The sequence below is a fragment of the Sinohyriopsis cumingii genome, unplaced genomic scaffold, assembly GCF_028554795.1.
Source record: "Sinohyriopsis cumingii isolate HCF-2022 unplaced genomic scaffold, ASM2855479v2 utg005071l, whole genome shotgun sequence".
NCBI lineage: Eukaryota > Metazoa > Mollusca > Bivalvia > Unionida > Unionidae > Sinohyriopsis > Sinohyriopsis cumingii.
In genome coordinates this window covers 27,601-37,500 of record NW_028316886.1, presented here as the reverse complement: position 1 = coordinate 37,500, position 9,900 = coordinate 27,601, and positions in this window count along the sequence as shown.

Genomic DNA, 9,900 nt, shown 5'->3' with positions numbered 1-9,900 from the left:
CGAGAGCGATAAACCATTGTGCGTCGGACTGCGATCAGGGAATCACTAAAAAGTGCCTCGCCAGATAATGCAGCCGCTCAGTCGCCACGATATATGTATCGTATAACCACAAAAACCAAGCCGTGTATACCGAACCTGTACAGGCTAGAATCACGGTTCTACCTATACCATGCCAGCCTAGAGCATCGCTCGTCGATGGCTAGCCACAAGGGTACCCTGTACCAAGGAACGTGTCGGTAGGTCAAGCCAGCCTACCGCGACCTAGACGCCTAGGTCGCCAAGCCACGTACCGCCCCAGCTCATCCAAAGCCGACTGCCTAGGGATACCCTGTACCAGCGAGCTTCCCAGGTCAGCCTAGCCGTACTAACCGCCCCAGTATCGACAGTATAGCAGCCTATATTGTAGGCTAGTGAGCTCGGTTCGCAAGGCCGCTATACTTTTCATATATAAATGCTACACCAAAATTTTTGTCCACTTTCAACCGAGCCACCTGAAAACGCATTTTTTTCTATATAATAGTGCCAAATTCTATATGTGGGTAGTTGATCAGGAAAATTTTTCGACGTACCCTGTGCCATCGAGCTTCCCAGCCCATTTTCGAACGAAAAGCAACCACGTTCTTGCCTTGCCTGGGAAGGAAAGCATTTTCACGAATGCACCTTCCCTATCGTCCGAAGCCAGCTGCCTAGGGGTACCCTGTACCAGCGAGCGCCTAGACAAGCCTAGCTCAGTGTACCGCCCCAGTACTGTGGTATAGCTCCCGATATCGTAGGCTAGTGTGCTCGGTTCGCAAGGCAAGCTATACCACTACTATATGAATGCTACACCAAAATTTTTTGTTCATTTTCAACCGAGCCACCTGAAAATGCATTTTTTTCTATATAATAGTGCCAAATTCTATATGTGGGTAGTTGATCAGAAAATTTTTCGACGTACCCTGTGCCATCGAGCTTCCCAGCCCATTTTCGAACGAAAAGCAACCACGTTCTTGCCTTGCCTGGGAAGGAAAGCATTTCACGGAATGCACCTTCCCTATCGTCCGAAGCCAGCTGCCTAGGGGTAACCTGTACCAGCGAGCGCCTAGACAAGCCTAGCTCAGTGTACCGCCCCAGTACTGTGGTATAGCTCCCGATATCGTAGGCTAGTGTGCTCGGTTCGCAAGGCAGCTATACCACTACTATATGAATGCTACACCAAAAATTTTTGTTCATTTTCAACCGAGCCACCTGAAAATGCATTTTTTCCTATATAATAGTGCCAAATACTATATGTGGGTAGTTGATCAGAAAATTTTTCGACGTACCCTGTGCCATCGAGCTTCCCAGCCCATTTTCGAACGAAAAGGAGCCACGTTCTTGCCTTGCCTGGGCTTGCTAGCTACCAAAGAGAGTGTGCCTGCCTCTCTCCCTTCTCGCTTGTCCTGTCCTTGGTAAGCTAGCCTTCGATCGGACCTAGCTAGCTACCAGAGAGAGAGAGAGAGAGTGTGCCTGCCTCTCTCTCTCCCTTCTCGCTTGTCCTGTCCTTTGGTAAGCTAGCCTTCGATCGCACCTTGCTAGCTACCAGAGAGAGAGAGAGAGCGTGCCTGCCTCTCTCTCTCCCTTCTCGCTTGTCCCTGTCCTTGGTAAGCTAGCCATCGATCGCACCGTGCTAGCTACCAGAGAGAGAGAGCGTGCCTGCCTCTCTCTCTCCCTTCACGCTTGTCCTGTCCTTGGTAGGCTAGCCTTCGCTCGCACCTAGCTAGCTACCAGAGAGAGAGAGAGAGAGTGTGTGTGTCTGCCTGCCTGCCTGCCTTATCGGCCTCTCTCTCTCGTCTCGATTCACTTTCAATCGAGACCATAGGAAACGCATTTTTTCCTATATAATAGTGCCAAATACTATGTGTGGGTAGTTGGTCAAAAAGTTGCCAAAAAGGTGCACCTTTTTGAATTCGTTCCGTTTTTACCAAGGGCTTTCTACCACGGCCAAACCCTCGATTCCCCAAGCCTTTCCTCACTCTCTCGCTCGCACCTTGCTAGCTACCAGAGAGAGAGAGTGTGCCTGCCTCTCTCCCTTCTCGCTTGTCCTGTCCTTGGTAAGCTAGCCTTCGATCGGACCTAGCTAGCTACCAGAGAGAGAGAGAGTGTGCCTGCCTCTCTCTCTCTCTCCCTTCTCGCTTGTCCTGTCCTAGGTAAGCTAGCCTTCGATCGGACCTAGCTAGCTACCAGAGAGAGAGTGTGCCTGCCTCTCTCCCTTCTCGCTTGTCCTGTCCTTCGTACGCTAGCCTTCGATCGCACCTTGCTAGCTACCAGAGAGAGAGTGTGCCTGCCTCTCTCCCTTCTCGCTTGTCCTGTCCTTGGTAAGCTAGCCTTCGATCGCACCTTGCTAGCTACCAGAGAGAGAGAGAGCGTGCCTGCCTCTCTCTCTCCCTTCACGCTTGTCCTGTCCTTGGTAGGCTAGCCTTCGCTCGCACCTAGCTAGCTACCAGAGAGAGAGAGAGAGTGTGTGTCTGCCTGCCTGCCTGCCTTATCGGCCTCTCTCTCTCGTCTCGATTCACTTTCAATCGAGACCATAGGAAACGCATTTTTTCCTATATAATAGTACCAAATACTATGTGTGGGTAGTTGGTCAAAAAGTTGCCCAAAAGGTGCACCTTTTTGAATTCGTTCCGTTTTTACCAAGGGCTTTCTACCACGGCCAAACCCTCGATTCCCCCAAGCCTTTCCTCACTCTCTCTCTCGCACCTTGCTAGCTACCAGAGAGAGAGAGAGTGTGCCTGCCTCTCTCCCTTCTCGCTTGTCCTGTCCTTAGTAAGCTAGCCTTCGATCGGACCTAGCTAGCTACCAGAGAGAGAGAGTGTGCCTGCCTCTCTCTCTCTCTCCCTTCTCGCTTGTCCTGTCCTTGGTAAGCTAGCCTTCGATCGCACCTTGCTAGCTACCAGAGAGAGAGAGCGTGCCTGCCTCTCTCCCTTCACGCTTGTCCTGTCCTTGGTAGGCTAGCCTTCGATCGCACCTAGCTAGCTACCAGAGAGAGAGAGTGTGTGTCTACCTGCCTGCCTGCCTTATCGGCCTCTCTCTCTCTCTCGTCTCGATTCACATTCAATCGAGACCATAGGAAACGCATTTTTTCCTATATAATAGTGCCAAATACTATATGTGGGTAGTTAGTTAGGAAAGTTTCAACTTCCTAACCTTACAGACACTACCCAAGCCATATCGCTACTAGAGCGAGAGAGGGTGCCCCTGCCTCTCTCTCTCTCTACCTTTCGCTCTACTCCTAGCACTCCTGGCTAGATCGGCATTGCATGCTGGCTGGGACGACCTATCCAACGAGGGGTCGATCGTCCCGATGCGACCAGGCGATCGGTCGCAACAGGGAAGAAACCAGCTATCGTACTACGTCTCTAATGCAATGTATAGGACCCCAAAATCACTTCTTCCCTAATATATAGTGCCAAATTCTATATGGGGGTAGTTGGTCAGGAAAGTTTCAATTTTGAAATCGTGCCTTTGCTACCAACGGCTTTGCACCAAGGGAAAGCCAGGGGTACACAAGGACTAGCGCCACAGTCTCACTTCTCGGTTTTATTTTATTCATTATCTCGGTAACGGATAGGAATTTTTTGATGGGGTTTGCTTTGGCAGATCGGCCATTACGAGAGCTATAAAGCAATGTCAATTGCGAGATTCGAACTCTTCCCTGTTGGTCGGGGCGGTGGGTGCGTCAAAACATATGACTTTTCAAAAAATCGACTTTATGCCGTTTCACTAAATGTTGAATATCTCGGGAACCCCTTGATATTTTTTCCATGGGGTTTGCATTGGAATATTGGCCAATGAAAGGTCTAGATTGCTATGTCGGCGGCGGGATTCGAACTCGTGCTAGGTAGTTTTTACAGTGAAAAAAACCGATGAACAAATGACTTTTTTGGCAATATCTCCGTAACAAATGGGAATATTTCGACGAGGTTTATGCCGGCAAGTCGGTCTCGATAGCCTGTATCAGAAAATAACAAGTTGCCTGGCACAACTCCTCCCCAATCGTCGGGGCGGTGGGTGCGTCAAAACATATGACTTTTCAAAAAAAATCGACTTTATGCCGTTTCACTAAATGTTGAATATCTCGGGAACCCCTTGATATTTTTCCATGGGGTTTGCATTAGAATATTGGCCAATGAAGGGTCTAGATTGCTATGTCGGCGGCGGGATTCGAACTCGTGCTAGGTCGTTTTCACAGTGAAAAAACCGATGAACAAATGACTTTTTTGGCAATATCTCCGTAACAAATGGGAATATTTCGACGAGGTTTATGCCGGCAAGTCGGTCTCGATAGCCCTGTATCAGAAAATAACAAGTTGCCTGGCACAACTCCTCCCCAATCGTCGGGGCGGTGGGTGCGTCAAAACATATGACTTTTCAAAAAAATCGACTTTATGCCGTTTCACTAAATGTTGAATATCTCGGGAACCCCTTGATATTTTTCCATGGGGTTTGCATTAGAATATTGGCCAATGAAGGGTCTAGATTGCTATGTCGGCGGCGGGATTCGAACTCGTGCTAGGTCGTTTTCACAGTGAAAAAACCGATGAACAAATGACTTTTTTGGCAATATCTCCGTAACAAATGGGAATATTTCGACGGGGTTTATGTCGGCAAGTCGGCCTCGATAGCCTGTATCAGAAAATATCAAGTTGCCTGGCACACCTCCTCCTCAATCGTCGGGGCGGTGGGTGCGTCAAAACATATGACTTTACAAAAAGTCTTTATGCCGTTTTCACTAAACGTTGAATATTTTGGGAACCGCTTGACATTTTTCCATGGGGTTTGCATTGGAATATTGGACAATGAAGGTTCTAGACTGCTATGTCGACGGCGGGATTCGAACTTGTGCTAGGTCGTCCTCACAATTAAAAAACCGATGAAAAGCTACAGTTTCCCCCATATCTCCAGAACGGCTGGGAATATTTTCAAGCGGTTTGCTGCAGCGTGTCGGGGCCACGGGGCCACCTCGGGGAACGGGTGCCACCCGGACGCCACCGGGCGAGGTGGTGTCAAAATGGCGGAAAAACCGTTAGGTTCCTAGAATGAAGTGGTGGAAGGGAACGTCCCATTGGCACGTTTCACACCTCGGCAGACGCGCCTGGTCGAGACGAAGACATAGAGTGGTAGATGTTGAAAATCGGTGGAGGTTTGGCCGAGTTAGGGGCTATTTTGTCACCCGGCAGGGGCCACAAAACGACAAAGTCCGAAAAGCTACAGTTTCCCCCATATCTCCAGAACGGCTGGGAATATTTTCAAGCGGTTTGCTGCAGCGTGTCGGGGCCACGGGGCCACGTCGGGGAACGGGTGCCACCCGGACGCCACCGGGCGAGGTGGTGTCAAAATGGCGGAAAAACCGTTAGGTTCCTAGAATGAAGTGGTGGAAGGGAACGTCCCATTGGCACGTTTCACACCTCGGCAGACGCGCCTGGTCGAGACGAAGACAGAGAGTGCTGGATGTTGAAAATCGGTGCAGGTTTGGCCGAGTTAGGGGCTATTTTGTCACCCGGCAGGGGCCACAAAACGACAAAGTCCGAAAAGCTACAGTTTCCCCCATATCTCCAGAACGGCTGGGAATATTTTCAAGCGGTTTGCTGCAGCGTGTCGGGGCCACGGGGCCACGTCGGGGAACGGGTGCCACCCGGACGCCACCGGGCGAGGTGGTGTCAAAATGGCGGAAAAACCGTTAGGTTCCAAGAATGAAGTGGTGGAAGGGAACGTCCATTGGCACGTTTCACACCTCGGCAGACGCGCCTGGTCGAGACGAAGACAGAGAGTGCTGGATGATGAAAATCGGTGCAGGTTTGGCCGAGCTAGGGGCTATTTTGTCACCCGGCAGGGGCCACAAAACGACAAAGTCCGAAAAGCTACAGTTTCCCCCATATCTCCAGAACGGCTGGGAATATTTCAAGCGGTTTGCTGCAGCGTGTCGGGGCCACGGGGCCACGTCGGGGAACGGGTGCCAACCGGACGCCACCGGGCGAGGTGGTGTCAAAATGGCGGAAAAACCGTTAGGTTCCAAGAATGAAGTGGTGGAAGGGAACGTCACATTGGCACGTTTCACACCTCGGCAGACGCGCCTGGTCCGAGACGAAGACAGAGAGTGCTGGATGATGGAAATCGGTGGAGGTTTGGCCGAGTTAGGGGCTATTTTGTCACCCGGCAGGGGCCACAAAACGACAAAGTCCGAAAAGCTACAGTTTCCCCTATCTCCAGGACGGCTGGGAATATTTTCAAGCGGTTTGCTGCAGCGTGTCGGGGCCACGGGGCCACGTCGGGGAACGGGTGCCACCCGGACGCAACCGGGCGAGGTGGTGTCAAAATGGCGGAAAAACCGTTGGGGTTCCAGAATGAAGTGGTGGAAGGGAACGTCACATTGGCACGTTTCACACCTCGGCAGACGCGCATGGTCGAGACGAAGACATTGAGTGGTAGATGATGAAAATCGGTGGAGGTTTGGCCGAGTTAGGGGCTATTTTTCACCCATGCCACAATAGTCAAGGTCAAGGTAGGGAGCGTGGGGAAAATAGTGTTTTTCTCCCAAGCGTGGAAAGATATGTTAAAGTTTGACCCACCGGCGCCTAGGTCTGGATGAGTCGCACCTGCCTGTGTTATCCCCGTGCATGTCGCTGTGTCCGTTCGTGCGTACGCCTTCGCATAGCAAACCGCTTCGGTGCCAAGTCGGTAGCTTAAAGTTGGTTTTCTCCGAAAGCCTATGAGCGATCTTAAGGTGCGACCCATCGGCAGATGGGCCTCGACGAGACGCAGCTGGCAGTGAAAACCCCATGGATCTCGGCTGGTCCGATCGTCCGTAAGTCAAAGAAAACGAATGCAATGGAATTCGCAATGGTCAGCTCGCTGCGAGAATCGGATTATTTTTTTTCCCTGGCCAAACGGGTGGACCAATGGGCAATTGCAAGACGTCATTCGATCTGGCGTGACGAGAGGCGTCTTGGAAAAAAAAATAAGTCCATTGGACCTGTACGTTCGTCCGTAATGGTAAGAAAACCGATTTTTGGAACCCCCTCCAATGTTAAAGTGAAAATGTCCATTAAAAAAAGTTTTCTCGCCGACGGGTAGAGGTATTGTCCCGTGTCGTGGTTCGACCGCTCGGGCCCGACGAGACGCGTCTGCCGGTGCCAGGCACGGTCGAGTAGGCGTGTCCGTTCGTCCGTGCGCTCTGGAAAACGTTTTCAGCCGCGCCGAACCATACGAGTGCGAAGTTGGCTTAAATCGAGTTTGCTCGGAAAAGTAATGGACCGATTTTGACATGCGACCTACCGACAGGTCGGTCTCGGCAAGACACGTCGGACGGTGTGAAAGACATGGAATTCCCATCGTCCGTTCGTCCGTCCGGGGAAGAAAACGGGCCCGTTGATGTCAATGTCGGAAGCGGGCGACATTGGGTCGAAGCGAGTTTTGAGCATCGCCACTTAAAGGTATGTTGCCATGCCCTACGTCGTAAGATGGGCCTGGAAGAGCCGCATCTGGTGGTGCAAACCGCATGAAAATCGGCTTGTCCGTTCGTCCGTGCGACCCGTCCACGTGCATGTCGCTGGAGCGCGACATGGGGTTGAAGCGAGTTTTCAGCATCGCCACTTGGCAGGATGTTGACGAGCCATACGTCGGACGATGGGCCTGGAGAAGACGCATCTGTGCGTGCAAACCCCGTGAAAAATCTGCTGGTCCGTTCGTCCGTACGGCTGAGAAAATGCGTAGTTCAAGGTCAAGGTCGGGAGCGTGGGAAAAAAATGGCTTGGGTGCAGTTTCTCTGGAACGGGAAGAGCTATCTTGAAGTGGGAAGCACCGGCACATCGGCCCGGACGAGTCGCATCTGCCTGCGAAAAGGGCATTTGAATCACCGTGTCCGTTCGTGTGCAGGACGAGGAAAATGAATGGTTTGACTGTTGCGGAGAAGACGGATCCGTACTTGGAGTTAGTACGTGATTAGGCGCACAAAGAGAGATATAAATACCAAGAAGAAGAAGAAGAAGAAGAAGAAGAAAAAAATTAGAAAATAAAAATAACAAAGAAGAAGAAGAAGGAAGGCGGGAAGAAAGAACATAATAATAATAATAATAACAATAAAACCCGCAATACAAGGTGATTTTGTACGATACTATTTAAAACACTTTATGGAAGCGTTCGATTGTCGTTTCTATGCATAAACTTGGCAATTGTAATCCATTCCACTGCATTTTTCATGATGGGAAAATATTGTCCCACTTGGGCAAAGATTGGCCCAAAATCTACCTGGCATTGGAAGCACTTGGCTTCATTCACCTTAGGACTCCAGCGTTACCTTGTCGTACAGACAATATTGTGTAGGCATGTTTGTCAAATTCCTTGGTTCGACATTAAAATCACTTCATACAAACAATATAAGTGATTTCGTCCAATTGCGCTCTTTGACAAATTTCAAAATTGTGTGCAATTCGATCATGTGGCATTGATAACACTTTACAGAAGCGTTTAATTATGTTCTGTCTGCATGAAGTTGGCATTTTCCATGATGGGAAATATTTCCCAAAACCTACATGTTATCTGACTTCGAGCCCCCCAAAAATTGCCAAGAAATGTAGCAAAATGTGGCCAAAAACCTACGTTATTGGGTTTGGGGCAAAAATTTGCACAACAATGGTCCGAAAAGTGGCCAAAAACCTACCTAAACTTTTCCGAGACACGCTCAACAGTGTCTTCTTTCCGCACCGTTTGTGTCAAGCCCGTTCCCTTGTCTGTGACGGGAACAAATAAATTTTAAAAAAAACAGACCAAAAAAAAAAAAAAAAAAAAAAAAACAGAAAAGAAAAGAAAAGAAAAGAAAAAGAAAAGAAAATTCGTATCTGTAGAACGGTAAAAGATATTCTCATGCGGTTTGCGTTGGCTGCTGCGTCCTAGACAGAGCTATTATGTCTCTCTGTATGTCTGTATGTATGTATGTAGGTATGTATGTATGTATGTATGTATGTATGTATGTATGTATGCAAATCAAATCAATAAATAACCAAGTCCAACAAAACCCATTTCTTCCATGCAAGTGTAAAGTTTCGAAAAATTGAAAGCTTAGGAATAGAGCGACGTGCCATATGTCGGCAGATCGGGCTCGAAGAGACGACTCTGTTAGAGCAAACCGCACGTCAATAGCCCTGTCCGTTCGTCCGTACGCTTCGAGAAACCGACCGTTTCTAGGTAAAACGCGCCTTAAAGTTCCTTTCCTCCGGAAGGGCAAGAGCTAGGTGGACGTGCGACCCAGGGCCAGTTTGGTCTTGAAGAGACGCGTCAGGCAGTGAAAACCCCACGAAAATCGGACTGTCCGTTCGCCCGCCATTGGAAGAAAACCGATTCCTTCCATGCAAGTGTGAAGTTTCGAAAAATTGAAAGCTTAGGAATAGAGCGACGTGCCATATGTCGGCAGATCGGGGCTCGACGAGGCCACTGTGCTAGAGCAAACCGAACGTCGATAGCCCTGTCCGTTCGTCCGTTCGCTTCGAAAAACCGACCGTTTTTAGGTGAAACGCGGCGTAAAGTTCCTTTTCTCGGGAGGGGCAAGAGCTAGGTGGACGTGCCACCCAGGGCCAGATTGGCCTTGAAGAGACGCGTCTGGCAGTGAAAAACCCCACGAAAATCGGACAGTCCGTTCGTCCGTGCGACCATGAAAAGCCGAAGGTCAAGGTCGTTGCCATCACGGCATTCCGTTGGTTCGGTATCTTCACTCGAATACCTATATCTTTCGAACGCTCGAAGATATTTTCGTGCGGTTTGCTGCGGCTGATGGGTCTGAGAAAGACCTATCCGTCGATGCCTTGCGCTGGAAGATGGCTTCATCCTGGACGAGGCGGTGGCCATTTCAGCGAGAGACGAAAGTAATGGGAAAATAACAAGTAA